Source organism: Ambystoma mexicanum, chromosome 3q (assembly GCF_040938575.1).
Source record: "Ambystoma mexicanum isolate Mex_15411 chromosome 3q, UKY_AmexF1_1, whole genome shotgun sequence".
NCBI lineage: Eukaryota > Metazoa > Chordata > Amphibia > Caudata > Ambystomatidae > Ambystoma > Ambystoma mexicanum.
This window is the reverse complement of record NC_090926.1, coordinates 714,030,423-714,058,082: the sequence shown is the minus strand read 5'-3', so window position 1 is coordinate 714,058,082 and position 27,660 is coordinate 714,030,423. Positions and strand designations below refer to the sequence as shown.

The 27,660-nt window shown below is 45.6% G+C and overlaps 1 protein-coding gene across 2 annotated transcripts in view; it reads right to left on the bottom strand.

The window, feature by feature from the left end:
* Positions 1-27,660, bottom strand: part of SEPTIN9 (septin 9) — a 948,816-nt gene that overhangs the window by 815,941 nt on the left and 105,215 nt on the right. The window lies entirely within an intron of this gene.

Below are 27,660 nucleotides of genomic sequence, written 5' to 3'. Positions count from 1 at the left end.
TAGGCGTTCACTACCTCCTGGCTGTACCCGAACAGGTGTTGCTCTGCTTTACCCCAGCTCTTTAGTACCAACCTTGACATTGCTCCTCTGCGTCCTATACATTGATATCTCATTCCCATTGTCCACCCAATCGCTCGAGCATATGATAGTCTGGTGCTGCGGTCTCCAGTGGGCCAGACCTTACAGCACTGCTTTCACTCTTCATGGTGCTGCTGTGTGATAACAGCAATGCCAGGCTGGGCACTATCGTCGTCTAGGGCTGTGCTGTCCCCAAACAGAACCAGGAAACATGGGCAGAAAGGAGATCAGAGGTACACGGTTCAATTTGGAGGATTTCGGTTTCTGATAGAATATTAAACCTCATTAGTACCCGCGAGAGACAATCAGAATGCAACAAGCATTCTGATTGGCTCACACCGGGTCATTACCCGGCCGAGAATAGAAGGCCTACTTGTCCTCGGCGGGGGCGTGGCAGCCCCTCAGCCAATGAGGTGGCTCGAAGCGGGGCCATCCCCGCTCCGAGCCTCCCCACGACTGAGAAGCTGCCTTCGCCCCCGGCTAGGGACTCGGGTACGCTTTTCCTTTTTCCTTCCCTCCCTTCCCCCTACCCCACTTACCTTTTTGCTCCTGCGTCCCCGCTGGGCAACGATAGCAGGCTCCAGCAGTGTGGAGGCTTGGAGCGGGCCATCCCCGCTCCGTGCCTCCACACGGCTGGAGGCTTCTATCGTCCCCCAGCGGGGACGCAGGTACGTTTTTTTTTCTCCCCCCCCTCCCTTCCACCCTTCCAACCCCACTTACCTTCTGCTTCTTTTTTTTTTTTTTTTTTTTTGGGGCGGACGCGCTGGGCGTCCGCTCCTGATGGCTGCCATGGAAAGGGAAAACAGACTCTGTTTTCCCTTTCCCGGCGCCCATTTATTTTCTTTTATTTATTTATTTATTTTTTGTTTCCAAACGCGCCGAAACAGAAAAAAAATGCCATTAGCACCCCGATCCAACAGGCAGGGGTGCTAATGCAATTAAGATGCTCGGCGGCGGGCCGCAGGTAATTGGCCCGCCGCTGAGCGTCTTATTGCCACAGTAATATCTGTACTCTGTTGTCATCGCTGAAACCCCCTCGTCTGGAGTTTGGCCACAGCCCCCAATGATCAGCGCAGGAGTCTAAGAGCCCCATGTGTCCCCTGTAGACATACAACTCAGTCCTCTGAACTGGGGGATGTGGAAGCAGTACTACCACCAAGCCTGATCCCGCCCAGTACCAGGAACTCAAAGTGGAACCAGTACTACCTCCAAGACTGATGCCAACCAGTACCAGGAACACAAAGTGGAACCAGTACTACCTCCAAGATTGATTCCAACCTGTACCAGGAACACAAAGTGGAAGCAGTACTACCTCCAAGATTGATTCCAACCAGTACCAGGAACACAAAGTGGAAGCAGTACTACCTCCAAGACTGATCCCACCCAATACCAGGAACAGAAAGTGGAAGCAGTACTCCCTTCAAGATTGAATCCAACCAGTACCAGGAACACAAAGTGGAACCAGTACTACCTCCAAGATTGATTCCAACCTGTACCAGGAACACAAAGTGGAAGCAGTACTACCTCCAAGATTGATTCCAACCAGTACCAGGAACAGAAAGTGGAATCAGTACTACCTCCAAGCCTTAGCCCACCCAGTACTAGAAACTGAACGTGGAAGCAGTACTACCTCCAAGACTGATCCCCCAGTACTAGGAACTGAAAGTGGAAGCAGTACTACCTCCAAGACTGATCCCACCTAGTACTAGGAACTGAAAGTGGAAGCAGTACTACCTCCAAGGCTGATCCCACCCAGTATTAGGAACTAAAAGTGGAAGCAGTACTACCTCCAAGATTGATTCCAACCAGTACCAGGAACAGAAAGTGGAAGCAGTACTCCCTTCAGGAATGATCCCACCCAGTACTAGGAACAGAAACGGAAAGCAGCACTACCTCCAAGATAGCTCCCAACCAGTACCAGGAACAGAAAGTAGAAGCAGTACTACCTCCAAGACTGATCCCACTCAGTATTAGGAACTGGTAGTGGAAGCAGTACTACCTCCTAGACTGATCCCGCCCCATAGCAGGAACTGAAAATGCAATCAGTACTACCTCCAAGACTGATCCTGCTAAGTACTAGGAACTGAAAGTGGGAGCAGTACTACCTTCGGGAATGATCCCACCCAGTACCAGGAACAGAAAGTGGAAGCAGTACTATCTCCAAGACTCATCCCTCCCAGTACTAGGAACTGAAAGTGGAATCATTACTACTTTCCGGAATGATCTCGCCCAGTACTAGGAACTGAAAGTGGAAGCAGTACTATCTCCAAGCCTCATCCCTCCCAGTACTAGGAACTGAAAGTGGAATCATTACTACTTTCCGGAATGATCTCGCCCAGTACTAGGAACTGAAAGTGGAAGCAGTACTATCTCCAAGACTCATCCCTCCCAGTACTAGGAACTGAAAGTGAAATCATTACTACTTTCCAGAATGATCTCGCCCAGTACTAGGAACTGAAAGTGGAAGCAGTACTATCTCCAAGACTCATCCCTCCCAGTACCCGGAACTGAAGAAAACCGGGACACATGTCCTGGCTCATAAAGAGAGGCCTTTAATTTTCCATGGCTGAGGTCCAATCTATACATGCACTCAGCTGCATAACCATGCAAGTGTTCCGGAAGCGAGCATGGTATCTGGTTGACAGTTTCGATCCTGACCAGTCACGAACCAATGAGAAACAACACAATCCATAGAGTTTGCGCAGCTCCTTCTGGCCCTCACCCTCTTGCTCTCCACCTGGGAGAACTCTGGCACAATGTGTCACTCCTGTCACCAGGTGGGACACGACCTCTTAAAATGAAACCTAATCCTGTAAAGGAGCGCTGGTATATAGACGAGTAAACACTGCCATTGCGACGTGTTTCAACTCATGTGTTGTTTTTGGCAATGGCTATTGGGCTTTTCAAGCCAATACAAACACAGCCGAAGTGAGTGTTACCTCAGTGCTGCCCGATGCTATACCCCTGCGACCAAGGACAAGTCCTTGATTTGAAGTTTCGGGTCCCAATGGGGCTTCAGCAGGAAACCATGTCTTTTGGCGTTCATGGCCCTGAGTTAACGAGGCAGAGCTTCAAGGTTCTCCCTGTACTCTCGTGTGTGGCGAGGTCTGTATCGGGCTGGTTTTGCACCCTTGGGGCTAACCCTGTCAGTAGAGCGCCCCCTTTTACCAGCCGGAGGAGGGAAATAACAGGGGACATGTGCGTTCCCCCCTTACATGCCCCAGTCACTGAGGAGATGTCCATTGTGATGAGGGTTTCCCGTGCTGCTGTGCTCACTATGAGAGGAATCTACCGTCAACTAATCACGGTTATCCACAATTCGACCAAACCCTTATTTATTACATTTTATATAATGCCCAGACCCAGGCGTTCGGTACAACGTGTAGGCAGCAGAAGACACATCAACTGGACAGTCGTCATATTTGTTAAACAACTAGGTTTTTACACGTTTGTTGGAGGTTTTAGGAATGCTCATTTCTAATGTGCGGCGGCGCAGAAAGTTCCAGCGTTTGAGCGCCATGACACAGAAACTGACGCCTCCTGCTCCCTTCTTTTTGTTTTCGAGGAGTGAGTAGCGATGTACTTTATGGTAAAAATTGGTGTATTTTGTTTATTAATATAGACATATATACAATGGATTTGATCTGTTGTGTGTTATTACAATATTATCACTGAACACTAGTTTTAGATACTTTGGAAGAAACGCATTAGATGAAGGCACATTTTGGTTAAATCAGAGGCAAAGTTGCTCTGATGCTGGTTGTGGTGCAGCGGCCTGAAGCAGGCAATGGAGGTCTAGTAGCCAGTCGGTGCAGCTGGTGTCCCAGTAGACCCGGGAATCTTCTGAGTCACACGGGTCTTCGATGAATGTTTCATGCCTGTGTAGAACATGTTTTGTATCAGCAGGCCACTGGCTCTACCTGTAACTAAACCTAAGTCAGTCAGTGCTCCTGGCTCTGTTTCAGGCCTTGCAAGGGTACACCGTTATTACATCGTCGTGCTTTTTTGTCGAATTTCTTAGACCAAAAAAATGAATTGAAAAAATATGCACGGTGGGGTAGGGGACATATGGGGTATAGGGTGTGGGGAATAGGTACTAGATAATAGGGAAAGTGGTTTGGCGATGCACCCTCACAAAAAAGTGAGTTTTTTAGGCAGAACATATTCAGCAAAAATGCTGCAAAATAAACCTGGCGATCTAAGAACATAGAACCCATGCAAGGCAATCAGTGAGGCTACTTCTGGAACTAGAGGGGTCTTAGAGGCTTTTAATTCAGCTGTTCCCACCAGGACGAGGGAGCATCTCTGAAGGTTCCATCGGGTCAATGACTAGGCTGGAGTCCTCAAGTCTCTGTACTACTGCCCAGCAGAGTGTGTTTATGGGCAGGTTTCCTCAGCCTCTATCTTCTAGGAATATTGGAAGCCGAGTTTGCACTCCACCTCTATCCCAATCATGCATCCTTTCAAACACTTGATGGCCACCAACTCATTGGGGGCTACCACATTAACCATTTCTGGGCCTCTTCCCTGAAAAACACACAGGTTTTAGAGTCAGCCTTGAACCCAGGCATCCCTTTCAAATACTCACTAGGCCTGGATGCTCTAGCCTCTGGTTTCTGTGGCTAAAATTAGCCAGTCCCATATACGACCACATCCATTTCTTTTGACACAAAGGAAATCAAGTTTAGCTGAGAAAGTCCCGCAGAGATTTAAATGCAAGAGCACTAAGGGAGCAGATATGTTCCCTAATTTAATATATACTGTGAACTACTTGGACAATTTGCCACGGTTGTTTGTTGCCACCATTTTCAGAAGCACACACAGCTTAATGAACATGGTTACTTTCTCGGGAAACTCAGGGTATGTTTAGGCACTCACCTGGTATTTGGGGCAGTAATGCAGAGAGTAGCACCCTTTGTGAGGCCTTGCGTGAGGACTCCCTATGGGAATGAGCTGGCAAACCATGTCAGTGTTAGCAAAACGATCTCAGGCCTCACACAAACGACTTTCAACTTAACACTCAAGTCCTTTCTTTGTGTGAATTCGTTTTGATTTCCAATTGTAAATCCAGGCCTATAAATCGCGGAAAGCAAAGTAAACACCAGGATTTAATAAGCATGTCCAAAATGACATGGGATATGTTCACATGCATGCATCATATGACACAGAAGTACCACAGGAGAGATTTCCTACTACTGGGTAGGGCGAGAACTGATACAAAAAGTGGGTACACACCATGGTAGGCCATGAGTATCACTGTGGGGAAAAGGCCTACCAGTGGAATGACTTCCCACCAATTGAAGGCAGGACATGCCACACAATGCGTAGGCTGGAATTCAGAGAGACCGCTTTGCTTCCATTGAAGCCACAGCCGCAAGCATACTGCATTGTTGCCATTGCAGCCAGGACCACAAGCAGGCTGTGTTCCCACCTTAAGAGGGAGAATCCGTGAGCAGACAGGCTTTTAACCATAGGGTCACAATTGCCAAACGAGTGAGTTCTCAACATGGGCCAGCAGGACTGCCCTTGTTGCCAATAGCCTTACATCAGTCGGCTGGCAGTAGTGTCTTCAAAGTGGGAAGCTAGTCCAGCCACAGTTTCTACACACTGTGTAGAACTTGCATACCACTGAAAGTCTGCTATACCACAGAGTCACAAGCAGCGAAGGCAGGGAGAGGACTGCCAATGAAAACGGTTCCTGTGATGAAGGCTGGAAGCCCACTATGGAGGGGCAGGGGTTGCCTGTGGATCGGGCCCCTCTCCTAGAGGGATAGGACTTCCAGGAATCTCTGATAGTGTCCTAGGAGTAATGACTTCCAGGGGACTTCGTCCCTGACGCTGGTGGCAAGTCAGAAAGCAGAATAGTTTCTGTCAGTGGAGGCCCACCAGCCAGCAGAGTGGCGAGGCGGGTAGTGGCACAGGACTAGCAGAGGCCATGGATGCTCCCATGAGGATGACAAACCTTACTAGTCTGAGTTGCTGTAATGGTAGGAGGTCCTCCAGCTGACCAGATTTGTCAGTTTCCATGGGCCACATTGCACTTCCTCAATGTACCCTCTACCACAGGCGCACCTTTCATGCACCCACGGCTGCCCAAGAGACTTTTCTGGAGCCAGATCAAAAGAAGAAATATGTATGCATGCCCTAGTTTGAAAACCGTTTTGGATCCCATCCAATAATCTCTGCCCCAATCTGTCCATCCAGTCATGATGATGGTGAAACACATTAGCGAAAATCTGGGTCTATTTTCAACAAACCAAACAGACCAAGATTGCATTGCACTGGACAATATGTCAGACCAGAATGAGTGCATTTAGAAATTACCGGACCTCTAGTATTACTTACTGTATCTAAAAAGGGGAAGATTTTCTAAAGGCACACCTGTATACCAGATCTTGACCACACTTTGTTGGCGCTGACAGCCTGCCACCCACTCAGCAAAAGTGCCTGTGGGAAATCCCTCTGTACCCCCAGTTTTCTGGATTAATGCCAATGCTGTTTTGAATTCTGGGGAAGGATTTGGAACTCTTGCTTTTTGGGCCCACACTTCTATTCTTTTTCACGTCATCGGCATGCCTGTCACCGAGGCTGAAAAACATTTTTACCTGGTCCAGACAAACTCCCCAAAAAGGACCTTGGAATCAAAGGGTGTTCAAAATCTAGCCGAAAGAAGCACGGTCAGAGACCTTAGGTTTCATACCCTCCCCTCTCTCCTGCGGACAAAGCGAAACCACACTGAGCCAGGGAAGAAAATCCACTGTTGACAAAACCAAAACCATTAAGCTACAGGCTTTGAGATACGCTTGTGCATAGGGTTTGGAGGGTTCTCTTTGGAAAGAGGAGTAGTCTGTTTGACGCTAGTGTAGTATTTGCTTGGTGTTATGCAATAGTGTTTAGTTTTTCTATCTGCATAAGTAAACAGTAGTAAGTAAAGACTAGTAGTATTTTGTTTCAGTTCGAGTACACATTAGAATGAGTCAGGTAGTTATTTGCCAAGAACAATATTTGTAAACAGGTTTTGACAGTTTGAGCACAAAGAAGAAGAGAGCAAACGCACTCCAGCAGGTAGAATACTTTTCAAATATCCAATTATTGGTGAACACAATACAGTTGCATGTTGAAGTCCAAAAGAGTTGTCACTGCATTTTTATTGACAGAAAGAGCCCATGTTTCCATTAGGTTACAAGATCTACTATATCAGGCACAGCTGCTGCCTTTTCTCAGGATGCCATGCCAGAAAATATTTCTTTAGGCCATTGGTCTTCAAACTGTGGGGGTGCCCCCGGAGTGTGGGGAGGGGTCCAAAGTGTGTCCAAGAGGGGTGCACGGCTCTTCTAGAAAGGGAGTACAGTGACTGCTTTGAATAGAAAATATAATCAGAAATGACATCTACGGGGGCCCAGCAGCAATATCTTTACTCAAGGGGGGCTTGACAACAACATTTTTACTCATGGGGGGATGGGCATGAAAACGTTTGAATACCACTGCTTTAGGGAGTGATGGAGCTTTCACATCTACTAATAGTGCCTCTTCTACTTCTACTTTTTAGGAAACAGCAGTGGCAACTTTACATGTTGTGCTGTTCTTGACTCCATTATTCATTTGCAATACCAATTCCACAAGCAACATTAAATGAACTCTCTTCGAGGTTGATAGGTTACTGAAACTCTTAAATCCATAACAGGGGACAAAGTAAATCCTTAAAATTGATTGTGCGCACTATGAAACTCATTTCTCAATTATTTTATAGGCCCCTTTCAGGCTCTGAAATCAAGGGCAAATACACCACCATCTTAAAATGGTGCAATTCCTGTACAATATTTCAATCGTTTTCAATGTTTATATTGTAGATGTATATAAAGACGACAAAGGATTTCTGATAACACGGATTTCTAATAAAGATTCCTGTTGTTCCCCGACAGATTAAAATGAATCCTGAACTAATTATTCATTAAATATTAATTAAATAGCACATGCTACACCCATTCAATGGAAAGCAAAGAAACATAACTCACTTCAATAGTATCAAGCGTTGCAACATCCCACCAGAAATGCAAATTGTAGTATTGTACCTCTGTCCAACAAGCAACACGGCTATAGTTCTCAGCGGGCAATCAGTTCACTATCCATATTAAAGCATTTTGGGATGAGTGACCCAAGCCTGTTTATCCATTTTGCTTCTCGAAGGAGAAATTACTACTGAGACAGCAAATACACAGACAACCTGGGTTCCGAAATCTCTAAAGTGTACTTCAACTCAGTAATAAATATCAGTATGTCCTGAGGCTCTGACCACTTCCTCTATACTCGTTTTCAAGGCCTGTGGAGAGGAGGCTATACAAGCTCTACCACCATCGATTTAGGACAATTATTTTATGACAACACTTGCAGATGTTGGAAAATAGGAAAGGAGTAAATATGGATTGTACCAGAATTTTCCCTTCAGGGGGTTCAAGTGAAACCCTTTTAGAGTAGTTGAGCGGGAGACGCACACAATTGGGTCTGTTTTTGTCTTGTTCATTGGATCACACACCATTGCTTTTGCAGCAGGAGGGCATTTGCTCTTTTCTAAGCAACTATGGGTGGCAGTTCTGCTCCTCCACTGTTTCTGAACGCGAGGTGAGGATATAACTGTTGCAATCACATTGTTTGTTTTTTGTTGAGCTTTTTGTTTATACGTTTTTTACATTAACTATGTGTGCAAGAAAGGAATAAAAGTACACTCATCATCCCAATGTCATGACATGGATAAGTAACCTCTGCTTTCGCAGCCGCATTACTATATAAGGGCAGGGGATAGGAGCAAGGGAAGGAATGCCCATAGGATTGGAAAGAGGTGGTTTGGGGCAGAGGGGGTACTTGATAACTTACTTTTCCCTAGTAAAGGATTGTGCTTATGTGTACATATCCACAAACGTGTCCCATATTTCGTAGTGTGTGGATAGTTCCCTTTTTTGTGTTAAATTTCACTTTTTCAAATCCTGCCTGGGTTGACATTCTTCCTGCCACCTCTCCAGCATTGGTTTGGGCGTGGACTTTGCTTGTTAGCACGTCCCTTTTCCAAAGTAGTCTCCACTCGAATTTCGCTTCACATTTTCCACTACCATGTGGCATAAGGTATTTACAGAATGCCTGGGTCAGATTCAATGCCTGGTTATACAGTAATGGTGCTTCCAAGTGCAGGTGTGGGCATAGGTTAAGTGTCTTACTTGCCATTTCCCATTCCTTGCTTAAATCGACAACTGGCAGGGACGTCATTTCACCAACATGCCATGGGTAGCGGAAGTGACATCACATGACCCTTGACCTCTGATGACACCACAGGAAGTGATATCATGGGAAGCTATGGAACTTTACCTTTCACCGCTTGACAAAACAGGAAGTGGCATCACATAGCATTGTTCCTAAGCACACTACGAAAAATATGGTTACAATATCACTAAAATGTGATATACATCTCATAAAAGAATGGATCACCATGTATCATTAAGATTAGTGTATATAGGCCCATATTACCAAATGACTGTGAATGCAAGCAGACGTCCATGGCCACATGATAATGATGTGCTATTATATAGCACTTACGCTTAAGCACTTTATATAGAACAAATATAAATACAACATTACCCAACCTGTGTTGGTACTCATGTATCAACTCTGAAGGATATAAGGCTGAGTTGAGGTGTTTAAGAACAGACTATATCAGTGTCTCTTCAACAAAAGTGTGCCTGAAATCAACTTTTGAGTCTAGCAATTATTGTATAGAATTCTAGAAGGACACATTATTTGGTATTCCCATTATCTCTTATTTAGAGTCACTGCTGAAAGTGTTAGACCTGTGGAACCCCTGTTCTTATTACTATTTTTTTTTAAGTAAGTTCTTAAGACGCCTGAACAAGAAAGCCAGCCACTCCCCAAGGAAAGAGCCGCCACATGGTGCTTGCCACAGGCCAGGACCTTGCTTTAAAAAAAGAAAAATACTTTTCTTTTCTTCTTTTTTTTTTAGGGGTAGCAATGGTGGCCACAGGGGTAGCAAGGGAGACCTCGGGGTCGCAGGTGCGACCCATGGCTATCACTAAATGACGTCCCTGACAACTGGTGGTAGCAACCTCCCCAGACAAGCTTCCCTTTGTGAGAAGAGCAGAAGGTGCAATTGAGGATGCCAGTGACCCATAATTGTAGGTATAATTCCTCCACTTGTTTGTCCTTCCCTGCCTAATACAATAAAGAACAACCCTGTGCAAGGCATGGGTGCTTCAAAATAAAAGCCTTTCGCCTTCATTCCACAAATGATCCAGTATAATTTTGAGAGTCACGTAAATTTCATAGGGAATTAAAATGGGACTGCAATGAAATCCATGTTGCTGGGGTACATCCTCCTTTTTACACTAGTCACCTTATCCCACATGGGCATGCCTAATGAAACACACCTGCCTAGGTCTTGCTTAACCTGGAGTAACACGAATCCAGTTTTTCCGCTTACATTTGCCCACTGTAAAGAGGGAACATTCGCCCAGATATTTTGAAGAATCATTCCACTTCAGCTGCCAACTTCACACATCAGTTTTCCTTCGCGCCCTAGAGAGCAGAAGCACTTCTCATTTTTGCCAGTGGACCTTGTAGCCAGACCACTTACCGAGCTCTCGCATTATCTCAAGTATTCTTGGCAGAGGGTGCTTGCGGCTGTTCACAAACATGAATGTGCCATCAGCAAACAGCAGGTCCTTAAACAGCATCTGTTTCTGTCGCTTTCCTTCAGTACTTGCATCCAAATATATATTTCGCACCAAAGTCTTGATCAGCAAAAAAAAACTCAAGGGTGATAGCGGTCAGCTCTGTCTTGTACCCCTTTAGGTTTCAAACCTCTTATATAGGACCCCTTGACCACTAATTGAGTCTCCGGCCTCTCATACAATAGTCTGACATTTTTGATAAAACCAAAACATTATATTTCAGAACATGAAGGGCCATTCGCCAGTGCAAAGCCCTTTTCCGTGTCTACTGAGACAGCTGTTAGAGGCTCACCTCTGCCTTAAATAGGCGTTTAACTTCTCATAGTAGTCTTGTGTTCCTTTGGGCACTCCTTCCTTTCATGAATCCATTCTGCTCTTTCCCTATCTGATTGGTTAGCACTTCCACTGGTCTCGATGCCAGTGCTTTCAGTGGGACATGAAATCGAGGGGGGCTCTGAAAAGAGGGCGTGGACAAATTGTGCTGGGCATGGCCTAGAGGAGGGGAAGTTGGCTTAGACAAGGACCGCCGGCCACCAAAAAATCCGTCATGCGGCCCTGCAAACGTGTATTGGGGGCAGTATTGTCTCAGGAGGTCTTGACCGCATACTGTATGTAAAGCTCCCTTCGGTTCAGTTTCTAAATAAACGTCCACCTGTAACTAAGTCCCTTTCACACTCAGGACAGAAGCAATTCAATCAGTGAGTAGATCACCTTCATTCAGTAAATAAATATCCCAGGCCCAGTGTGCTTATTAGCTTTTCTTAAGTGTTTATTTAGGGTTTCTGCTCCCCTGCTGCCTGCCTGTCCAGTGATCATCAGTAGCTATTACCCCCTGTCTTCATTGAGTCATCTAAATGGTTATCCCTAAATTCATCCAGGAGTGTGCCCGCGAGAAAGCACCACCAATACAAGCTTCTTGAAGCTTTGTTTAAAGTAGAAGTCCATTTTTGGAACATAAGAATGAACCCAAATAATATGACATATGCACGACAGTGACTCAAAGATGCAATGCTTCTGAGCACATAATGCATGCTGGTCTTCCTGCTTATTTCATGTAATGGAATATTCTACCAGTTCAATTACTGCAAACCACAAGTCAAATATCCTCCTATGGACACATTCAGACTTTGGGAGTTTGATCTGTAAGTACTGCGAGTCCCCCGTTTGCGGTCTGAGCCGCCATTCCTGGCTTGTTATGAACTGAGGGATCCCTGGCCCACAGGCAGTTTTAGAAGACTGCTGGGGTTTTGTCCTGGTCTATTCAAAGCCCTGCTCAAAGCCATTAATGTTGCAAATATTTTTCTATCTACACTGATAAGCGAGATCCTGTAACCCGAAAATATTTGAGTCATTGTCTGGTTTGCATAGCACCGTCACCACGGCCTTTCTCATCGCCTCTTCATAACTACCCTTCCTCAGGCCTTCCTCGCATTTCACCCTACACTGCTCTTAACAGTCAACTGGGAAGACACCTAGACTCTTTGACTGTGACTTGCTTATACCCCCCATTCCTCCCCTCTCTTGAACTGTGATTTATGAATCTAGAGAATCTTTCTGCTCCTTATTTAGAAAGAAGAGGTTCAAGCCCTTAAGGTCACAGCTGGCCACACTGCCTAAGTACCCTTAAAATTTTTTAATGTTGTTCGTCCTTCATCTATGTAAGTTTACCCGTGCATTGCCCCCGATGACTGTTCATTTACTCCCCTCTACAACCTGGTCAGAATGTCACTCAAGTTCACCCCATCGTAAGAAGCTCACTACTTCCCATCAAATCTGATATCTTATCTATTGTACATTCATTTGTGATCAAAAGAGCATTGTTCCTTCCTGTATGTATATGAATGGATACATTTAGGCAACAATCTAGCCACTGCTGGTTCCTGATATCTAGTCTCACAATAAAAGGCTTCACAATTGTCTCCCCATCTACCATTTTCCCAAATCCCTGCCACTGGTGCACTTTCTGTTGCCTCAACCTGTATGCCAGCAGCCAACCCACCTTTCCCCAAGTAAGACAGCCTTTGCCAGACCTCTTTGTATGCTACTCATTAACCATGGCTTTCAACTGCATCAAGCTCATCTGTTTGGGCTTTGTAGGAACGTGTTGAAACCCCGGCCACACTCTCGTCTTGTTCTCATTTGCCAGTTCATTCCGGCCATCTAATGGTTCAACACACAACTAATGGTTCCCTCTTTTATAAAGGGCTTCACGGAGTCCCAGAGCAGTCCTAAACGCTCATCACTGCCCCTATTGATCAACTCATAGCCTTATGAAGAAGCTGTTACTTGTACACAGAAATATATTAGTTCTAACAGGGAGACAATCAAGCGTCATCGGTTACCAATCTTTCTTTCCCCCAACACCACCCCGAGGAGGGCAACGGCAGTCGTGACCAACACGTGATGAGAAAGGCAGATGGAATGAATGAATCGATGAAACACTGAGTCTAGCATACCATGTGAAATCAGGATGTAATCTAGCCTTGCGGACTGTCAAATAGGGGTAGTAATCTCACTGTTTTTAATGTGCCTGAATCATCCATAATTTCTGACATTGCCCCCATAGTCCGCTCCTTCCTGGCTCTCCTTACTGTGCCCCTATTTAGCACTAGGTGTTATCATGCAAACGGTCTCCTGATATCACCAGATTAGCAGACTGGTCGTTGAGTAGTGCTCATTATGTCATGTTTATATATTGTGGGGGCTTCACAGTTTGGGGCATGTACAGTTCCTAAAGCCATGCTCATCTGGGACTAGCAGCTCGTACCACTCGCGACCCTTTCTTCCTTCAGCGTTCATTTTTGTTGTCCTTTCAGTTTCAAAAAGGCCCTTTCATTAATCATGTTACAAGATACCCCACCACCCCAATCACTTCAACCATCGCATCTGCCACCCGTCTCCAAAAGCAGCATTTAGAGGGTAAAAACGGAGATAGTGTTATGATGGAGTTCTGAACTCTGACCTGGTGGGCAGAGGTTCAGAAGGCCAGGCTAGTTTCTTGGAACTGGGTAACCTTCTGGACAAGTCAGATCAATCAAGGTAGCATTGGTGGTGGTCAAGACTAGGTCTCAGGAGGGGTGTGGGTGACGGAAAGTCCACAATGAGCACACACAGTAAAAAACACCACAAATTACTCTGTCAGGTGTATATATCAAAAATACATATACATTTATTAAAGGCCTTTCAAATCAAACACAAAGCAAATCTCAGCAGTATTAACGAAACCAACACAACACTAACTATGAAACATATACACAGTCACCAATGGCCTAAAGGAATTTAACACAGTATTGATCCACAACCTGCAAGGGAAAGGGGTCACACAGTACAAATATCGTTTAGGCAGTCCTTCACAATTCAAACCCTAGCTAAGAGGCAGTCCAGTCCTTAAGATGAGTGGAGCCTTGAGCTCAAAAATACGTTGAGTGCTGGCGCACGGGATCGTGCGATTAAGTTCAAAATGGGGTCTCTTGAAGGAGCTGTAGCAACTCAGGAAGGTTGGTGAGGCAGTGAAGAATAAGTTCCCATTACTCGAGGAGTGTCTCCCCAAGAGGGCAGAACAGGATCCAAAAATTGGGAATAGCTTGATAGCACAGGCTACTTCAATAAAGAAGAGTGGGCTTCAGGGGACACTTGTGCGTAAAAATCTATGGATGAGCGAGGGGCCACCGGTAAGTGTTGCAAGTAATTAGCGACCCACAGCGAACTCTGGACCAAACTTCGGCAGTCAAGTCCACTTCGGTCGTAGGTTCAAATCCTGCAATTGCGTGGCTTTGTGGCTTTCAGGGGCTGCATTCCGGGACTGATTCCGTGGCAGGACAGTGGCAATTTCTCCACTATTGGTGAAGGGATCAGGCCAGTTCCACTGCAGCAAGTCTGAAGGCACAGGGGGGAACAGCAGCAAGGCACCCACGAAGTTTGTCACCAAAGCTGGGCGACATGGTGACCGCGTATGCTCGGGTTCAGACGTACTCTCCTAATTCTAGACTTAGGAATGTTAGGTGTACAAAACTCGGCAGGAGAGTGCCTTATACCCAGTGGCTACAGTCTCCCAAGGCTCAAGTAGAAACTCGAGACAGCTGCGGTTCCATGGCAAAGGTCCTGTACAAGCTGGCCAGCTCACCTGGTGGTCCAGGAACATTTCCAAAAAGGATTTCTTACAGGTTAAGCAGGAGGTGCTGAGAATAGTTGGTCCCACTATTCCAATGGGTCGAAGCGCCCTTGCAGGCCTTCTAGGTTTGATCAGAAACAGGTGGTCCGACGGGACAACCGTGGGCTGTGGGTGCCAAACCTTCCAGTGGGCCACCAGCGGTTCCATGGATCTGCTTCTTCAGTTCAGGATACTTGGCTCCTTTACTAATTTCGGTGTGAACTCAGAAGATCGACCTGGAATGGGTGTAAGATGCCTTCTCTTATCCAAAATCTTCTTTGCGCCAAAATGAAGAGAAACCAATAAGAGATCTGCTCACATACAGCCATCCAAGACGTGGACGAATCACGGACTGCGGTGGTCCCAGTCATCCCACCACACCAGACATCCTGGCACGCAGGATGTGTATTAGAACTAGACGGCTCCAGCCCACAACCTGGAGGCGCACACACACAGCATGCAGAAGCCCGTGAAAGCTTAGGTTTGCGCAGGGGTCTGCATGACCAAATAAGGAATTTCCCCGGTCTGCTCAACCTGGGGAAGGCAAAGGGCCAAGATGGCTAAAGCACAGAACAAAGGACCATGTGGCATGGGCATTTTAGGCACTGCCCACTGTCCTGGGCCAAATGTGGTAAACGTGGTTTGGACCATAGAAAAGAGTTGAAAATACATAAAAAGTAATAGCTGCCACCAGCTCTGTCTAGGGCACATTTGTACATTCACTGAAAATCCTTTGAGGGTGTCTAGGGCATTAAAAATGAAAAAGGGACCCCAGTGCACTGTACGGTAAGGTACTTTGTGCACTGTTAAAATTTTACTAAAGAACAGCAACAAAGTGAAAAACTAAGGAAAACAAAGTCTCCCAGTACTGACAGTCTTAAGGGCATGTCAGTTTCCCCATAACAAAATGAGCAAAAGCCCAGCAGAGTACAGCAGAGGGCTGTGCTCCACTGGCAAAAGTCAAGCTAGGATGGTCAGCCAACAGCAAAAAGAGGGTACACAACTGGAGGGGAAATTACACATAAATGGAAATCTTTCCTAACAGTCAGCCAGTGGTGATGTTGGTACACCCGCTGGATTAGTAGAAGTCAAGGTTTTTAAATGGTACATGGGGTGTGTTTTTAATTTTTTGTAAGCCCACCAATAGAATGAGAGCTGTTGGTAAACATGCTCCAATTAAAAGTATGTCAATTACACCACACTGGCAATTCCCAATAAAGTTGTTGCATTCTTGAGAGGTGTCAGTGGTTGCAGGCTGATGATGCAAGAATGCAAGCATTTAATTGAATGGCTTACATAAATATAGCATTGCTCTGTAGCTCTCAAATGGAGTTCAGCTTTCAGACATAGGTACTAAGTGTTTCTAGTGTTTCTATGATACGTTTGTCTGGTTCACTGAAATTGCCTATTTTACTTACATCCGGGATGGTGCCCCCTTAATATTTCGGGACCATATACTTTAGGGATCTAGAGCCATCCTAGGTCCCTAAATAAAAGGTAACCCAGCAAAAAGAAGAAGCATGTGCCTTATTTTATTAAGGAGTGGTGTTAATTCAAGCCATAATGATCATGTGTTGTTTGGCTAAAAGCCTTTACATTCTTTGCAAATGCAAATACTGGTGGTGTCCCTAAAGCCATGCATACCACTTTACAGGAGTGAAGCTTTGCAGATAATAATGCGCATGCCTTCCCTCATGCAGACCTCTGGGGAAGCTTTCGGAAGACCGCCAGTGATGGCATGGCCTTTAGAATCCTTCCGGGTCACGTGAAAACCCAGCACATGACGGATGCTGAAGGCATCTTCACCCTCCCTCTCTCGGCCTGTCTGTCTCAGGTCGGGGGCCGGGCCAGAATTCTGACCCTCTGTCTGATCCAAGAATAGGCAGGGGAAGGCGTGAAGGGTGTTTCCTGACCCCCTGACCATCTTCCCCAAACGTGAGGGCGTCTGCCGGAAAGCGGGAAGCCCATCCTGATGCGCCCTGTGATGTGTGCCTGCATGTGACTGTGTGGGTTTAAGTGTCAGAGTGTTTCTCTGAAAAGGGTGCATGCATGTGAGTGGCAGTGTGTTCTGTATGAGTACGCGTGTGAATGAGAAGGCGCTGTGCATGTTCTGGTTGCGTGTGTGAGTAATTGATTGCGAGAGAAGCGGTATGGGGGCGCGTGTGTGTGTGTGTGTGCGTGTGCATGAAAGCTGGGGCGGGGGGCATAGGAGCACACAGCATACATGCAGTGACATGTTTTCTCACCGTGGTATGGCATTTTACAATGGCATTAAAGGGTAAGTTAATGTGATGCGTGTTCTTGCATAAGGGTTACATAACACAGGAAGTTAAGATTACCCAATAATGTCACAATGGCGTAGCAACCGTTCCATTGGCCCAGAGATGTATTACTGTGTGGTTGTAACACGATATACCTCAGTGTGGGGCTCTGGCGTAAGCTCTGCTGGTCTCCACGCATGAATACACAGCTGCCTTGCTAGCCAATAAGCGATAGCTACCATAAGCCTGTGTCTTTGCATGTCTGTGCGGCAGTTCCCTTGTGATGCTGCTAATCTGTGATCTCACTTCCCTGCTCTGCTTTTCTCCCATTCCACTCCCCTTCTGCTCTGAGTTAGTCCCTCATCTGTGCTTCCCACCAGTCCAGCTGCTCCAGCGCACATCCGTTCTCACTCAGGTACAGTTCTCTGTAAGCCACTCGCGTTCCTGTTGCTCCTAGCACCTGCTGCTAGGATCCTATGTGTAAGTAAATTTCTCCTCTCCGGAGTCACTCTCTCGCTCAACATGCCTGCTGCTTCGTAGCTCCCTATTCCAAAGGCTCACTCCAGCCTACAAGGGCCGCCCTACCCTCACTGGGCCGCCAGGGCACATGTATGCCTGCATTAGTAGGGAGGGTTTCCGCAGAGAGCCTCTGCTACGAGCATTGGTCCGGGCGGGACATTCCATGGTGAGTGCTTCATTGTGTCCTTGTGTCTCCCCTTGCAGTCAGTTGAGGGCTCAACATCCTGTCATAGCTACCCCCTGTCCAGTCCCTGCACCTCAAGAAAGACGGGCTCAACACCCCCTGAGACATCGCCTAAATTAACACAGAAACTGCCTGGCAGTCCCGAGCTGTGAAGCCTCAGCTAATTCAGGCATCCACATCTGTCCTGGTGGGCCGGTCCTGTACATTCTTCAGTACCCGTGCACCTCTGGCAAGTCTCATCACGAGACCCGGTCTTCAACTTTAAATGGTCTGAGGCCGGGACTGAGTTATGATTACTTCTCTTTCTCTTGAGCTTTGAGTATATTTTCTTAGACTACTCTTTGTACAGTCCTCTTTTTATTTTGTCTTGTGTATTCTAAACTCTGATAGACTTTGGCTCGAGTTTCTCATTTTTACCAACCTTCATTGACCCTATTTAATAAGGTTGTGGATCTCTGCCATGCACCAGAACAAATGCAGCATGCAGGTCTTTCCTGAAAGCAAACACAATCCATGCTGACAAGGAATCCTTGCTACATTATTATTCCACACCTGGAACCTCTACTAGGTTAAATCCACACTACCACACAGACCCCTGTAACCTTAATCCTGCTTGACACCACCTCAAAGTAGCAGCTGCACTCACCTCTACTAGACACAACTCCAGTAGACCATCTCCCCACTTGGATCATGCCTCCGCTAGACCTCGCCTCCACTAGACCTCATTCCCCACCAGACACCATTCCACACTATCACTCCCCTCAACTGAAATGGATTTCCACTGAAGAACATCTTGAGTAGATTACATGTCGGTTGGGTGTGGCCTTCACTATATAACTCTTCGGTTTGATCGTATCTCTGCAATTATAATCCCTTCCCCCATGCAGACTTACGGACGCAGTGACAGCAAGTTGGAGAAGAAACCTATAGAATCTGCTCACAAACTTTAAGGTGGAACCTGATGTTGCACCTGCTAAGACAAATGTGTGTACATACCCCTGTGATTCTGCACAACATGCTGCATATGTCAGCACACCACCCGTGCCTGGAACTCTCGGTGGTATTGTGCTTGACTCACGCATGGTATGTGCACACTAGGATCTGAATCCTTGTGTGCCTCTAGCATGGCATGGAAATCCCTGCCAGCTTATGGGAAGCAGCTTTGCGATACTGTGCTCTATTTGTCCACTATAATCTCCTTACCCGTGGCTGTATGATTTGCATGGCATAAGCCTAGATTCTGGGAGGAATTTGACAATGTTTGGTAAATTGGAGCAGAAATAAGGGATACATCAGCAGCCTCGTCCGCTCCCTGATAGGACACCAGCTTCCAGAGAGAGGTTGCTCTCTCCCTAATGGGTCAATGTACCAAAAAGGGTTTAGGACATGGTTCATGTAGGGGCTACCCGCTAAAATGCGGATCGCTGATAGGATCATACAATTCAAGAAGGTACCATGGACAGGCAGTGCTGCAATTACTTATTGTACAATACCTCGCCAAATCAAGCAGGTGGGCCAAAGAGAACAGCCCTCCACTGTTGCTCTCAGAGAGTTGTGGTACGTCAGACATAGGAGATGGACAAGAAGACATGTTTTAAAGTGTCTCCGATGTATTAAAGTAAAGCCATTGTCTATCCCTTCTTCTACAATGAAAGGTCCCCATTCTAGAAAATTACCATTGGGTGCTCATCAGCACGTCTTATACAAATCAAGCTTGTCCTCTGTCCAGACGTATTCTATAGTACTGACTGGCCTAACACTAATAATATGTAAAGCATGAAGAAGTGTTCTTACCCCCTCCCCCTTCTTTGCTTGTGCTGGTTGGTCCTTAACCCCTTCCCACTTGACTCTCAAATTCTCCTCTTAGTCTTTCAGGCCTCGGCCTGCTCGTGCAGTTCGAATTCCTTGATTTTCTCTACCCAAGGGGACTCCTGAACCCCTCTCCAGTCTTGCTCCTTAAATGGAGCACGTATAACTCATGGAACTTTGCAATGTGGGTCTGTCCACCCCTCCAGGGTGTTTGAGTTCCTTTTGAACAATGGGTTTTCTTGGTCCAGCATGGACCTTCTGGCTCTGCTACCAGTCTCGGCTATCCTTATGCTCCACCCTCTTTGAGTGGCTTTGTTTCCAAGCCCGGATTGAGCTCTCTGGTATGGAAGACCTTTTCATTCTCTGGTGTTTATTACCCCCTCAATGGGTCTTTGTTTCAGGTTCACTCCTCTAGGGTCACGGTTTCTCAGCCCAGAGTGGACTCTCTGGTCCTTCAGACCGTTTGATTCTCTGCTATCTCTTACCCCCTCACAGGGTCTATGTTTCACAGTCATCCCTCCTGGGAGTTTCTATTTCTTTTAGGTCTCTGGTAGCCTGGCACGGGCCCTCTCACTCTTTAGCCTCCCCTCATGTTCATGTCCCATATGCTACTGTATCCTTAATCCCAGCATGGGCTTTTTGATCTCACATGCCTTGCAGCGTGCATACTTTTTTCACCTTCTTGGGGTTTATTGGGCTCCTCAGCCGTGCGTGGATAAACTGGCTTCACTGGCCATGTCGGTACTGTGTTTTCCTCACCCCTTCGTAGAGTGCTCCAGAGCTTTGCTACCTTCACCTCTCTCCTCTTCCTAAGCCACACACCTGCATTTCGGTGGCTTTCTTCATCGGGGGAGGAAGCACCTCCGGTAGTTGCAGAACCAGGCTTCCATGGTCATCAGCTCTCTTGCAGCGGTTCTTTGTCTGGGCGTTTTTTCTCATGGACGCTGATGCACCACTTTGGTCTCTCCTTTCAGTGCATTCTGCAGGATCCGTGACTCCTCTGTCCACCACATATTCGATTGTTGAACCCCTTTCAGGGCTAAACCTCACCTCTGGGCTACTCTAACTCCACCCCCTTACTCTGTCTGCCTACTTCAAAAGAGGTTTAGTGATCAACAGCCTGGTATTAAAAAGCCATTCTCATGCCAAGACTGTCTTTGAAGCAACCATCCTGAGGGGACTTCCCAGGCGGGATTCCTGTGCCATGCAGGAAGGTGTCCCCTTTCTCAGGGGATCAATGAGCCACTTTCTGGGAGGGGCCCGCATGATTTCTGTGGGTACACCCGGGCCAGACAGCTAACACAACCTAGACCTGTCATGATTGAATCGCCTCAGCAAGATGGCAATAATATGACATGTTTTGATCCAAAGGTGCAGATGATTTGTAAGGCCACCTGTGCCTGATGGACCTTTACAGCAAGGCTTCCTGAGTGCACTATATTTTTGGCAAAGAGCATATGAAGGAGGGGGCTCTGCTTAGCAGGCCAAATAGCTTACACTATTTAACCCTCACCAATGGGATTAATTCAAAAGTTCTAAATGGTCCAGGCTACGAATTATTATCTTAAAAAGAGTACAGGCAAGGGGGATGACCACAAGACCGAGAAACACAGCCGTGAATTAAGGCTGGTACACACAAGGAGCACTTGTGACAGATCTTTTATCAGTGCTTAGCTATTCAACCCCTAATCCACATACCATCTGACCACACACTACCACCACCTCTGCTCTACTTGAAAAACAAATGAGATTTGAAAATGTCCACACAAAGTTCTAAAATGGCTGCTGTGTGAATACGCCATTCCACAGCAATAAACTAAGGCAGCAGAGGCCTGTGCTCAGGAATTGACTCAACAGTGTTAACAAAGGCTCCCCAGCAGCTGATGGGGACCACTCAGTTCGCACTAAGCATGGGGGCACCCGAGAGCCAATCATTTTGAAGGGAACTAGAAGCACATTTAATCCATTCTTGGGAGCTTGGTAATGAAAGGTGTACCCGCAAATTCCTGTTTCTAACATACTTAGAAGGGCTCTGAACCATATTGCAGAACGTGGGAGTGAATGGGCTCTATCTTCTGCTTCCCACCGGGTCCCTGAAAAAAATACATTCACAGATCATGGAACACGTGACGATTTCACAGGATGAACTACATATCATGTTCAGATTTTGCTGTCTCATGAGAGCTCACGGGACCCACCACCAGCAATAATTGCACCTGAACTGAGAGATTTGACGGCTAGAACCTCATTGGTGGGCCAGTCGAGCTGATGAATTTCCTAAAGAGCTTCAGATGGACAATCACAGCCCTCTACTCTCTGGGGCGTTTCAGCGACATAACAAGTCCCTACACACGTTCTGCTTCTGTGTGTGAGCTCTACTTGGCTGTTAGAGGAAATGGCCAGATCCGCACTAGGAAATGGCAAGGGTGCATGCCCTGTTAGGCAAGGAAAGCATGATTTGTGTTTTTCATGTTTCAGTCCTTGCTAGTCGCATTTTCATTTGGATTTTGGTGGTTTTCTGTCTCCCCTTTTGAAAAACTGTGCTTGTTTTTCATTATTTCCCCTTCCCGTCCTCCATCTAATCCAGAAACAAAATGGAAGAAATACATCCTTGGTTATTGTTGATTTAGTGAATCCATGTGAAAACATTTCCTTTAGTGCTGTGCCTCCCACAACTGTTATAATTGAACATGTGGATCTCTTTTGGCGCCATCTTTGTATAAAGAAGAGATGGGGGATATTAACATGGATGCACAGCCTGTTGAGGCTGAGTCTGGGATGTCTGGGTAATCCCTGGAGGGTGATATAGAGGTAGAGCCACATTTGAGGAGGTGGAAAGAGAGGAGGCAGGTCATTCATTTCGGTGGCCACTCAACTGACGTGGGTAGTGGTGTGAGAGACTCTGCAGATGTAGGGCAAGAAATAAAGGTAGTGCAGGGTAAGGTGGTGGAACACGAGGAAGCAGAGCTGGATATTTTCTCATGGACTGAGAGTGGCACCTAACCCACCAGCAGAAATTAGAGATTTTCTTTGCATCCTCATAAGACACACTTAACAATCTAGCGGCACATTTAAGTGTGGGATTTGAAGCGAAGAGTACGTCTTCATCATCATAGGTGGTTTGTTAGCTATGGCTAGCGGTGTTGCCTCAAGGTACTGATGGTTCTTTTTACTGAATGCTAATTCTCAAACATGGAGCATTGCCAGACTTCCTTTGTGGATAAATACAATACCCCAACTTGACTAAAAACGGATCCAGACTATACACTGGTAGGGGTCAGCTTAAGAATTTCACTGCAACTCTCACAACAGCAGCTGGCCAAAAGATCATAATTCCTACCTGTGTGCATAGATCAAGATGGACCATCTTAACTGCTGATGGTCTCCTAAATGTTCTTGTTGACCCATCTGCATTGAGGAATCCCTCTTGAGCGAGGGGTCTATTCCACAGGCTCTCAATCTACAGCCTATCACTGTCATCAATAGTGTTGGCAGAAGATAGGCCAGGTGCTGTAGGGGAAGAAAGCAATGTGCTTCCTGGTGACTATGAAGACACTGTATTAGACATATATCTTCCTGACTCTGTTCTTCCTCCAATTTAATTTCCACCAGCTGAATACGTGCATCGGTAGAGGAGCGGGTGGATGTCTCTCCTCTGGACCCCACCCCCTCACCACCGTCTTGGAGTAGCAGACAAAGAGCTACAATTGGGAACTCATGCACGAGTTTATGCGACATGTTCATACTGCGTTGATTGTATGAAAGACGATATGCACTCAGACAGCCATTCAGAAGATATCCTCATGTTGAGACAGTGGAAGGCTACTACCAGGAAGGGTGCCCACTACCACGATGCCAGGATTCGATTATGAGTAATATGGATGAACTCTAAAAGTCTGAAGATGACAGAATGATGTCCTAAAGGAGATGTATGAACCTATGCTGATACAATATGAAAATACTCAAAACAGACAATGTAGCTGAAGCACAAAGAGAAACATGTGCCTACAGAGTAATCGTGAATGTGAGAAGATGAAATAACGTGCTGATCAATAACTGTAAATATGCTGAAATGCAAGGTAGAAAAGTTAAATCGAAGCTTGCTAAAAAGAGCTATACAAACAATGTTTAGGACGGCCATTGAAAGAAAATGGACGATGGCCTGGGTTAAAAATTAACCCTGTTACCTCAAAAGACGAGCCTAGGATTGCAAATTGAAGAACTGGTGAAGAAGCTGTTTCACATGCAGAATAAGGGAGTACATTGGGCGGATCAAGAAGGCTATTTTGAGAGATTGGTGCAAGGCACAAAGGGAGTCGACGGAACAGACCGCATGCGTAATGCATATTTCTGTTAAGATTAGGAGACACAGGGATATTTGCAAGTGCCAAGTACTGAACAAACACGAGGGCAATAGCCTATGTGAGGTGGAATGTGCACATCTCTAAAGGCCAGAGAGGGTAATGGCATCCTCTTTAACAAAATCAAATAGTCCTAAACAAGAGGTTGAAATGGACAAAATCATGGTCTCCTAACACATGACTCAGAAGTCGACAACAAGGGCTATTCATTAAAACCCAGATGGAGATGGTGGTCTGTTCATACCCCCTCAATGTTCCAGAACAGTGGGCAGACTATGAGGTAAACTACAAACAGAAGGTCTTGGCTAAGGATCAGGTCAATGACATATGATGGAATAATTGGGAAAACAAGAAATTAATGGACTCATCTTGAGCACCTAGGTTTCGTTTCTACTCACGTGCTGCTATACAAGCTAAAAGTCCAATATTGGATGGGGTTGCCAACCAATTATAAGGCCTGCCACGCACTTTCACATACAATGTTGCAGTTACCAATGCGCTGCCATATTCTCTGCTATAATCAGTATAATATGTATGTAGAAGTAGCACAGGGTGTGTCCTACAGACAAGGGGAGGCCAATGAGATATTAACACTTATATGATTCTCTCAGTAGATATGTCCCCCTAATTCAATCCCTCACGTAAATAGGCTTTGTAAAATGCCACCTAGGATGACATCATAGATGACGTCTGAAAAAATATATAAACTCTGCATAAACAAGAGGAAGTGTGATTCTGCATGAATCTATTTTGATAGCTGTACGACTCCCTGCTTTCTTTCACTGAGATTAAGGCAGTATTTTACCATCACCCTTGGGTCTGTCTGGTTATTTGTTATAAGATGTTTGTTGGTAATTCCATCTTGCACATAGAGGATGCTTCAAAGTGCTACAGTACGCATATTTGCACATTTTAACTTTTATCTTCTACTAGATTCTCAAATTTCTCATGTTGCTAAACACTCTTCTCCAAATTATGGAAATTGCAGGGGTTACTGGATTTGTCCATGGCCTTTGACACCATAGACTGCTCTATTTGATTACAACGCATCAAGAAAATCACCAATGCTGCCATTTCAAGTGTGAATTGGTTAAACAGGTTTTTGACCATCCCTATATTCAATGGTTCTGTTGGTGGCTCTGTTTCTTCTTCCATCACGGTGAAATGGGGAGTTCCACAGGGCTCATGTCTGTGTCCATTGCTGTTTAATATTTACATAAAGCTTTATCATGACTTTTGGGGTCACTTTTCAGAACAATGCCGACACCCAAAGTGTCTTTAGGCTAAACACAGATTTCTCCTCTAATATCACTAGCATTGAACTCCTGTTCTCCCAAATAGACAAATGGATGGCAGATAAGTGCATGGATTTGAATCAAGATGAAATGGAAATTCTAGTCCAGCCCAATTAAAAAGCTTGCAATACTGTAATGAAAATATCCCTCTTTCAGGGGGAACTCTCGGTAGATGATTCCCCACACTAATCAACTGATAAGTAAGTGTAATTATGGTCTCATGATTTTTAGACAAATTGAACCTCTCCTGTCTCCCAAACACTGGTCTGATATTGCCCGCTCCATAATAGTAGACAAACATTATTATGGTCACGCTCTTTAAGCTGATACAAGAGAATACAACCTACAACGTCTGCAGGTGATCCAAAACACAGCAGCACTTATAGTTACAGGTGCACAGAGAGATGTTCACATTCCATCTATCCTGTGCAAACCTGTTGTCAGTTAGATCTGGGATATCCTTCAACTTGTGAACCATCATGTACTGGGCGATTTATGGTAATCCTCCTAGCTACATAAAGCAAATATTCAATCTTCTGATCTGCAACTGCCCCCAAAGACCTGTTAGTTGTCACACACTCTTTGTAAATCCTTTTAAAAGATCCAGAGCTTTCCCATGCGCTCAACAATGGGTTTACTCTCATTCAGACTGAAAACACTTCTCTTCTCAAATAAGGATTTGAATCCTTTTGGACTTCCATCTTGTGTGTGTTCCCACTGATTACCTTTATACCTGGTTGAGGTCTGAAATAGCCATTGGTTGTCGCATCTTTCTTCCTCATGAACATAAACATAATCAGTAGCCACATTGATATTTAAGGATGGGTCAAAAGAAGATGCCACGAGGTAGCCATTGTTATTTTGTATCGTGTCTATGTGGTGATGCCCATGCATGGATATGAGTACATACATTATCAGCGGTACTGTTACCACATTGCCAGCCAAACCAAGGGATGTTAGCTTGTTGAGAAGATGGCGTTCCAGCGAATACTCTGCTGACAGTACCTCCTGAGTGATGCAGTGTCCCAGCTAGCATTCTTACCGGCCTCCTCAAAAGACTGTAGCCCGCAAAAGACCGCAGACAGCAGTTGCCACTATCCTGGCATAAGGAATGCCCAATTTGCTTCTCAAACGTGATGCTTATACTAATCAGTGCATTGTTCACTTAGCCAGTTCAATGTGTGAAAAGTAGAATTGAAGCTGAGGCAATGCATAAACTGTACAAGAATGCAAACGGACATGTGCTGGCAATGCCAGGACCTACAGAGTCTGATTTGAGAGCTTTTGTTCTGCAAATGCATATGGAATAAGTTTGAATTAAGTAGTTGCGTGAGAAATGTGGTTTGTGGGCATTAATAGCTTTAGTATTTTGACAGTATTTATTTTGAAAGCGCTGAAGAGAAATTCTGCAAACTACTGCTAGAGCAGACTAGTCCTATTGAGGAAAAAGGATTTCCCTTCATTTTTCAAAGCAATGTGGTCTGTGATTGTTCCGGTTGTTCCCTGAGGTGAAATCCATAGTTTAGGAACCACTTTCTAGCACAAGCACATACCATATCTAGGAATATCTATTTTATTGGTCTGCAAAAGACACAGATATTAAGAAGTGAATGGGTAGGTGAAAGGGAGTTAGCCATACTAATGACACTAATAAATGACACCAATCCCAATATAAAAATACCCTTTCCTCACTCTTGATTTGCACAGGAGGGGCTTCACACTAGTGATACCCGATTCGAGAGGGAAGTGGGAGGCAAACCCATCCTTTTCTTAAAAATGCACAAAACCATTATCCTGTTTTGTGTGGGTGGACTCGCATCATGTGCGTTGCAAATTGATACCATTGCTTTTCAAACCCAAACCTGCAGAATTATGACTGCAATATCTAAGCTATCAAAATTAAGCATATAGGGCCTCATCACGGGTTGGGTGGAATGGTAAAAATGCAGTTGTAACCCTATTACTGCTGCATTACTGCTCACCCCTTTCCGAGTTTGGGCTGAAAGTGGGAGGTTTACCTCCAGCTTTTTGTGGGAGGTAAAAGCCTCCTCTTTTCACCCGTTTTCAACTTTTTTACTGCCGGCGGTAGAAGCGCTGAGATGCCTGATTGAGTCCTATTGACCCTGAATGAATGGGAACTAACAGCACCACTGCAACTCGAAAGCCGGCGCAAATTTCGCCTGACCGAGTTGTGGTAAAACTAATAGCATTGGGTGGTACCCCGGCGCATTTACTGCCGGCATACCGCCCAACTTGTGATGAGGCCCATA